The sequence below is a fragment of the Gadus chalcogrammus genome, chromosome 22, assembly GCF_026213295.1.
Source record: "Gadus chalcogrammus isolate NIFS_2021 chromosome 22, NIFS_Gcha_1.0, whole genome shotgun sequence".
NCBI lineage: Eukaryota > Metazoa > Chordata > Actinopteri > Gadiformes > Gadidae > Gadus > Gadus chalcogrammus.
Window position 1 is genome coordinate 13,030,182 of NC_079433.1, and position 8,796 is coordinate 13,038,977.

Consider the following 8,796-nt stretch of genomic DNA (forward strand, 5'->3'; position numbering starts at 1 on the left):
ATATATAGATATATATAGATAGTTATTTCCTCTTTTCATAAAAGCAGGAGTGTGAATGTCGCTCCATGCTATCTAAGAAGGGACTTGTGTCATTTGTCATAGCCAACAGTGGACCCCTGTCATTAGAAAAACGTATGTGTTAGGGTTGAGGGTGCAGGCAGGCAGGTAGGACCCAGACGCAGACGGTTTCGGGAAAACTGCACTTTATTTATGCCTAAAGGCTAAGGCAAGGAACCAGGGAACTCAGGTGACAACAGGGAATAGGGAACACGCAGGACGAACAACCACAATGATAGCACCAGGAACAAAGGAAAGACAAGGGCTTAAGTAACAAACACAACGAGGAACAGCTGAGACACATTAGGGGAGGGAACAGTAATCAACACAGGAGGGAAACACACCAAAACACGACAGACCATGACAGTACCCCCCCCTTAAGGGTCGCCTCCCAGGCGACCCACGACAAGCAAAAAAACGAAGAAAGTCACACCCCAAAACGGGTGGGTGGAGGGGTGCCAGGCGGGGGGAATCCAAAAAAATGGACTGGGGCAGAGCAGAGGGACGTCAGGCGGGCGGCCAGAAAACTGCCCCAGGGCATGGCAGGGAGCCTCAGGCGGGCGGCCAGAAAACTGCCCCAGGGCATGGCAGGGAGCCTCAGGCGGACGGCCTGGGGGGCAAGCAGAGGCAGAGTGAAGGCGGAACCCTTCAGGAGGCCGACGGCAAGGACGATGAGGGCTCAGTCCCTCAGGAGGCCTGCAGCGGCACGGAAACCCCTCTGAAGGCCAGCAGTGGCGAAGGCGAGGTAGAGGGCGGGTCCCCTCTAGTGGAAGGCCAGGTAGAGGGCGGGTCCCCTCAGGAGGAAGGAGAGGTAGAGGGCGGATCCCCTCTAGTGGAAGACCAGGTAGAGGGTGGGTCCCCTCTGGTGGAAGGCCAGGTAGAGGGCGGGTCCCCTCTGGTGGAAGACCAGGTAGAGGGCGGATCCCCTCTAGTGGAAGGCCAGGTAGAGGGCGGGTCCCCTCTGGTGGAAGGCCAGGTAGAGGGCGGGTCCCCTCTGGTGGAAGACCAGGTAGAGGGCGGACCCCCTCTGTAGGAAGGCCAGGTAGAGGGCTGGTCCCCTCTGGAAGTAGGCGAGGTAGAGGGCGGACCCCCTCTGGAAGGCGGGACCCCTCAGGAAGGCAAGGTAGAGGGCTGGTCCCCTCTGGAGGAAGAGGGCGTGCCCCTTCCAAAAGGTTTGGAAGGCGGGACCCCTCTGGAAGGCCTTGAAGAGGAACCCCCCTCGGGAAGGAGTGGAGGAGGGCCCCCACAGGCAGGAGCGGAGGGCGTGCCTCCCCTGGACGGTCTGGAGGGCGGGCCCCCTCCGGCAGGAGCAGAGGCCGATCCCCCTCTGGAAGGAGCGGAGTGGGCTCAGGAACCGGACAGGGCTCGGGGACCGGAGTCAGTGCGGGTGCTGGAGTGCCAGGAGGAACCGGGTGGTACCCCAAACTCACCACCCCCACTCTGATTGTCCGCAAGGGAGGAGGCTGGTAGCTAGGGACCGGGGGCAGAGGCTGGTAGCGGGGGGCCGGGGGCAGAGGCTGGTAGCGGGGGGCCGGGGGCAGAGGCTGGTAGCGGGGGGCTGGGGGCAGAGGCTGGAAGCGGGGGGCCGGGGGCAGAGGCTGGTAGCGGGGGGCCGGGGGCAGAGGCTGGTAGCGGGGGGCCGGGGGCAGAGGCTGAGAGCTGGAGCGTGGAGGCTTAGGCCAGTCACAAAAGTCCGTTGGCACCGGCATGTAGCTCTCAGGCCAAAAGACTGTGGGGCTGAGCAGCTCAACTGCCCACTCGGGCAAGGCGTCCTCCAACTCGGGCCTTGAAGAGACAGCCCTGCGTGTACGCCCCACGATGGCCTCCTGCTCCTTCCTGCTGGGAATGTTCTCCCAAAAATCCATTGCTTTCATAATGAACCATAATAAATCCTCCAACTCAATGCTAAATTGATCGTCCACTGGGTCCAATGTTGGTGCTATCATTCTGTTAGGGTTGAGGGTGCAGGCAGGCAGGTAGGACCCAGACGCAGACGGTTTCGGGAAAACGGCACTTTATTTATGCCTAAAGGCTAAGGCAAGGGACCAGGGAACTCAGGTGACAACAGGGAACAGGGAACACGCAGGACGAACAACCACAATGATAGCACCAGGAACAAAGGAAAGACAAGGGCTTAAGTAACAAACACAACGAGGAACAGCTGAGACACATTTGGGGAGGGAACAGTAATCAACACAGGAGGGAAACACACCAAAACACGACAGACCATGACATTATGTTATGCAAATCAACAGATAAAATGCATTCCTTTAACCGTAGACTAAGCACACAAGTTTGTAGTTGTAAAAAAATAAAAACCTTATTAAGTTTAGATATTTGTGTTCATGACAACATTGTTGGGGCAACTTTAATTGCAAAATAACACTATTTATATACATATATATATCATATTTTATTTAGATTGTTATGACCTCTTAAGAACTATCCATTTTGCTTATTTATTTTTTTACTCATCCATGATGGAGTGTGAACGTCACTCTATGCTATCTAAGAGAGAACTTCTGTCATTATGTATCTTCCAACAGTGGACCCCTGTCATTCCATACAGTACAAGTGTGGACCATTTTCTGTGATGCAAATCAACAATTCAAATGCATTTCTTTAAAAAAAGATTGGGGACTGGAGTACATTGTAAAATGGTAAATTAAGGCTAATTTGGGGATTGAACCATTTCAAAGGTCTAGACCCTTATATTGTATTTGTTTATCATTTTTATTGATACAAATGAATAGATAGGTTTTTTGTTAGACAATTCTATTCCTAAAAACACACTAACAAATCAAGTTTGACAAATTATTATTACATTAGTTGAGATTACTATCTTTCCCTTACAGTATATATAGTTATTACCTCTTTTCATAAAAGAAGGAGTGTGAATGTCGCTCCATGCTATCTAAGAAGGGACTTGTGTCATTTTGTAATAGCCAACAGTGTCATCCAAATTAAATGTATTATTATTATTATTAGTGGACCCCTGTCACTACATACAAAAAAAGTGTGGAACTTTTAAAGCTGAGCCTTTTTTGTTTGCATGTTTCAAGAGACTTTACTAAGTAGTCTGTTTAACAGCCCTCTACACTCTGACAGACGTGTGAACGACTGCAGGTCGTTCACTCAATAGAGGAGTGTTTGAAGCGACGTGTGTGGATTGGTCGTTGAAAATCAAGCTCTGGCCAGCAGAGGCGCTATAGAGTATGGACTAAACACTCACACACTTTCGGGTCCCCTCTTGGCAAAAGTTGTGAAAATGCGTCAACATTTTTTAGGCGTGTTTTTAGGTTGATTTAAGGCATGACCAAAAGGGGACCTGAAAAATGTCCCCTCTTGGCTCGGACGTCCCCTGTTGGTGAAGGTGTTACGACACCGAAGTCCACTGTTGGATAGTTAGGCGAGTACACGCACACACACACACACACACACACACACACACACACACACACACACACATACACACTCACATCTAGTCTCACACATCAAAGACACATCAGGTGTGGCGGGCTATCTAAGCCCCCCTTTAGGTCCAGTCCCAGCCATCACAGGGAGACATCATCACACAAACGTCCCCCTGTCACATTGGATATCCGCTCCCGGGCCACGTCTCTGGGACGGGGGTCTCCGACGAACCGGCGCCAGCCCGCACGCTAACCGGCGCGACCCCGGAGGAAGCTAATAAATCATCTGCGGTTTTATTTCAGATGTATTCGTCCCGTAATGAAGACGCGGTGGGCCCGGGGCCGTAAGCGACAGTGACAGGGTGACACTGATGAATGGCTGAAGGTGGGCTCTCTACCGTGGGTGAGGGAGGAGAGACTGTGAGGGCGACGACCACACTCTGCGCTGGGTATATGCTATGTGTGTGTCTGTATGTGTCTGTTTGTTTGTGTGTGTGTGTGTGTGTGTGTGTGTGTGTGTGTGTGTGTGTGTGTGTGTGTGTGTGTGTGTGTGTGTGTGTGTGTGTGTGTCTGTGTCTGCTTGTGTGTGTTTGTGTGTGTGTGTGTGTGTGTGTGTGTGTGTGTGTGTGTGTGTGTGTGTGTGTGTGTGTGTGTGTGTGTGTGTGTGTGTGTGTGTGTGTGTTTGTCTGAGAGTGTAGATGCATTCATTATTTAAATGTATGTACGTAGGTGCATAATTCGAATGTGTGTGGAAATGTGTAGGTATGTGTGTATATAAGTGTATACAAGTATATAAGTGTATGCATGCATACACTTATGCATACACTTATGTGTGTGTGTGTGTGTGTGTGTGTGTGTTTTTGTGTGAGTGTGTGTGATTGTGTTCCCGCATATGTGTGTGTCAATGTGTGGTTGCACGTGTGTATGTGTGGGTGTGTACGCATTTGTCCGTAAATGTCTGTGGGCGCGCAATATGCATCTGCATGCATGTGTTTTTGTGTGCGTGTGTGTTTCTGTGTGCGTTTTGTAAGCTAATTAATCTCTGAATTGTTCAGAGACACACCAGAAAACATAGAACCCGTGTACCAAACGATTGAAACGATCTCTGTCTGGGTAGAACTCGGATACCATGAATTAAACACATCGCCGTTGATAGATCATCATTATGCTCAACATCACAACTGTTATTAATATAAATACCCTCATTATCATCTCCGCAGAAGCACCTCCACCTCCTCTTGTCATCGACCCCCTCCCCTTCTCGCTTTAATGACCCAGCCCCTACTTATTGTTGTGTATCGACATCCCTCACGCTCGCGCTCCATATTGCTGTCCCCCACACTATTGTATCGACGGGGTGTTTTGATTGGACGCTGCATTTCCTGTCGTTGTGTGTCCTCACAGGGTTCCGACCAAGGACACCTCTGCCAGAGCTTCTCAACTACCCCCCCCCCCCGGCCCGCTTCAGCCCAGCCTCCTCCATGCTAGCCTGTTGTCAGCCAATGAATCCATACCGTGTCAGGTCAGACCGGACAGCACACGGCCGCGGCCACTGGCCCAGCTCAGCACTTTGTGTGGAGGCTCTTGTGGTGAGTGCACCAGGGCTCATTGCTTGGGGCCAGTGAAGGAGTTTGAAGCCGGTTTGTAAGTCCTCATATGTAATATCACTGCGTTTCTGTGTCTTTTTTCAGTGTGTTGGTGCCGTTACTGTGCATGTGTCTGCATGTATGTGTGTGTGTTTGTGTGTGTCTGTAGGTATGTGTGTGTGTGTGTGTGTGTGTGTGTGTGTGTGTGTGCGTGTGTTTGTGTGTGCGTGTGCCGTGTGTGGGGATGTGTCAATAGGTATGTATGTGTGTGTGTGTGTGTGTGTGTGTGTCAATGTGTCTGTAGGTATATGTGTGTGTTTGTGTGTGAGTGCGTGTGTTTGTGTGTTTGTGTGTGTGTGCGTGTGTGTGTGTTTGTGTGTGCGTGTGCCGTGTGTGTGGATGTGTCAATAGGTAGGTATGTGTGTGTGTGTGCGTGTGTTTGTATGTGTCTGTGTGCGTGTGTGTGTGTGTGTGTGTGCGTGTGTGTGTGTGTGTGTGTGTGTGTGTGTGTGCGTGTGTGTGTGTGTGTGTGACTGTGTGTGTGTGTGTGTGTGTGTGTGTGTGTGTGTGTGTGTGTGTGTGTGTGTGTGTGTGTGTGTGTGTGTGTGTGTGGGGATGTGTCAATAGGTATGTGTGTGTGCGTGTGTGTGTGTGTGTGTGTGTGTGTGTGTGTGTGTGTGTGTGTGTGTGTGTGTGTGTCTGTGTGCGTGTGTGTGATGTGTCTAGATTACGCTTGGTCCCGGGGCCCTGGGAGTAGCAGCTTCTCCTGCGGTCCTTCCATCTTCATCACACTCTCTCACACACTCTGTTACCCCCCTTCACTCCGGGTGTCCCTCCATCCCTCTCTGCTCCACCAATGCCCCTCCAACACACTGCCACTTAACAGACTACACAGGTCTCCGTGGCAACAATCAGAGGCTCGCTCAACAGTCTCTCCTGTCCCTGATCCTTGCGAACATTAACAGCAGGTCACTCACTCTCTTTGTGATCTGCATCTCTCTTCAATTATTTATTTTGAAGAATAAGTGAATCTCTTGCACGTTGAATCGGATAGGTGTTTTACCTTCTTATCCAACGACGCAACAATTTTCTAACCCTTGACATGATGCTATAGTTACAATTATGGTTCCCTCCTGAACACAATGTGGCATTAAAAGGGAATCAATGGAATTTGATTTCATGTGTTTCATAAAATTTTTACCCTAAACAGCTTATCCAACATAATTGTATTCATTTAGTGTGTCTCGTTCTAAAAGGGCTGAAAGTTCACAGGCCCAAAGCAGTAGGAAACAACATTAGTCTTGCATCATATCGCTCCGGACTGGTATGTTAGTAAAATCCTGACTCTACTTGTAACCATGTTTGCTGCTTAATTTAACAAGGTATTAACATACCCTCCGGATACTTAAACCCCCTGCCTTACAAGCACAGACACACACACAAACAGACATACACACACATATACTTACTCACCCACTCACGAACACGCACACACACGCAAACACACACACAAACACACACACATACACAGCCACTCACACACTCACTCATATATCTACACATATAAACACACCCAAACACACACACACACACACACACACACACACACACACACACACACACACACACACACACACACACACACACACACACACACACACACACACACACTTAAAAGTGTAAAGCGGCAGTTAATGAGAGCCCAAGGCCGTGGTCTCCTAACGAACCTGGGGGTAATTAAAGAGCCCCAGGACACGGGCGTGTCTGCGAGCTCCTTCTAATTAAGCCCCAGTGAGCTGATTTAGCTAATTAGCTAAAGGCTGGGCTTGTCCTACACCAAAGCATTCCAGACCCCCCGTAACTCGCCCCCGGAACACGCAAAGTTACAACGCTCTCGCGTTGTCCCCGACAACGCTTTCATTTCCTGGGGCATTAATCAAAGGCGGTTCTAACTGTCTCCATGGTGATTTGACTGCCACGAGGAACGTGGCGTAGGAAGTGGGTGGAGTCAGGAGGATTGGACATTTCAGCTCGGCTGTTATAATATAATAACAATAGTAACAGTAACAATATGATTATTATAATTTGTATTCATATGATTACTATCATTATCATTTTAATGATAATCATATCAACCCTTGCAAGGCTAATTGTAAGAAAAAATATCGGTTTAACTAAGACAAAGGCAATTGCCTCAACTCATCTGCTGCTAAAAGGTTATTTTCCACTTAGTTGTTTTTGGTGCTGTCCTTGAAACAAGACATTACATCCACTTAAGGATAATAGACTTAAGGGTTTTGAAGCGCTTCAACAACAACGTGTTAGGAGATGGATAATTAGGCATAAGCACCAGCGAAAGGGAAGCTTTTCACGCTACATTTGTGTAACTTTGTAGAAATATATTCAGGGGGATAAGAGCATAACAATCTGTTGCAAAGGCTTTGACTGACGGACCATTTAGTCTTTACCAGCAAGGAAAATATGAATAAATATATGAACAGTTTTTAGAAGCAATACGGGGTTGTTGGTTTGTGTCTCTTGATACTTTTAGAAGAAGCGACATTGACATAAATCATCAAACAAATCCATTCGGTCAATAACAAACACTATATTTCAGACGTGAGGATGATTGATGTTTTGAAGATATTTCTCAGCCCATGGGGTGTTAAGAGTTAGTGTCAGTCAGCGTCTTTTGCTCCGTTACCAGTTGAAATGGTACGTTGCCCTGCACTTTTTCAACTCTAAATTCAACATATTGGCTACCAAAATTACACATTGACAAAACACCAAAGGTGTAGCTGAGGAATACGAACGTCTGATCTGTTATCAACTCAAAGAATCAAATCATTTCCACGTCCCTCAAAAAAACATTCCTTCCAAGAATCAAACTTGAAGGAACAGAAAAAGTCATAAATCCCAACCTTAGCTTTGTATCCCCCCCCCCCACACACACACACACACACATATCTTCCTTGGCTTCTGCTTGCAGCTCCAACCATACAACTCTCCCGAAAAAAAACTCATATGATGATTCCCCCCCTCCCATCCCCTTCATTTCCACAGCGGGAGCAGCAGGAGTGCTGATGTTGCCCCCTACACAACCCCCCCGATCAATCATGATCTGGCTAGACAACTTGCATGAGAAAATGAAGAGATGGAGATGGAGAAAGAGAGAGAGCGGAGGATGTGGGGGAGGGAGGTGGGTTGAGGGGGGGGGGGGGTTGTTAGATATTCAGACATGGATATGTTTCCGTCGAGATGCGCCAGATGCGATCAGAAGATTGTCAAATGAAAAGAAATGAGAGAGAGCGAGTGAGAGAGATAGAGAGAGGGAGAGAGGGAGAGAGAGAGAGAGGGAGAGAGAGAGAGAGAGAGAGAGAGAGAGAGAGAGAGAGAGAGAGAAAGAGAGAGAGAGAAAGAGAGAGAGAGAGAGAGAGAGAGAGAGAGAGAGAGAAAGAGAGAGAGAGAAAGAGTGAAAGAGAGGGAGAGAGAGAGAGAGAGAGAGAGAGAGAGAGAGAGAGAGAGAGAGAGAGAGAGAGAGAGAGAGAGAGAGAGAGAGAGAGAGAGAGAGAGAGAGAGAGAGAAGAGTGAAGAGAGAGAGAGAGTGAGAGAGAGAGAGAGAGAGAGAGAGAGAGAGAGAGAGAGAGAGAGATGGATAGGGGGAGATCGGGGAGTGAGTGCGGAAGGGGAGGGGGACGTCCACATGGCCTGTTGCTTATTAAGACATTAAATCCTATCTG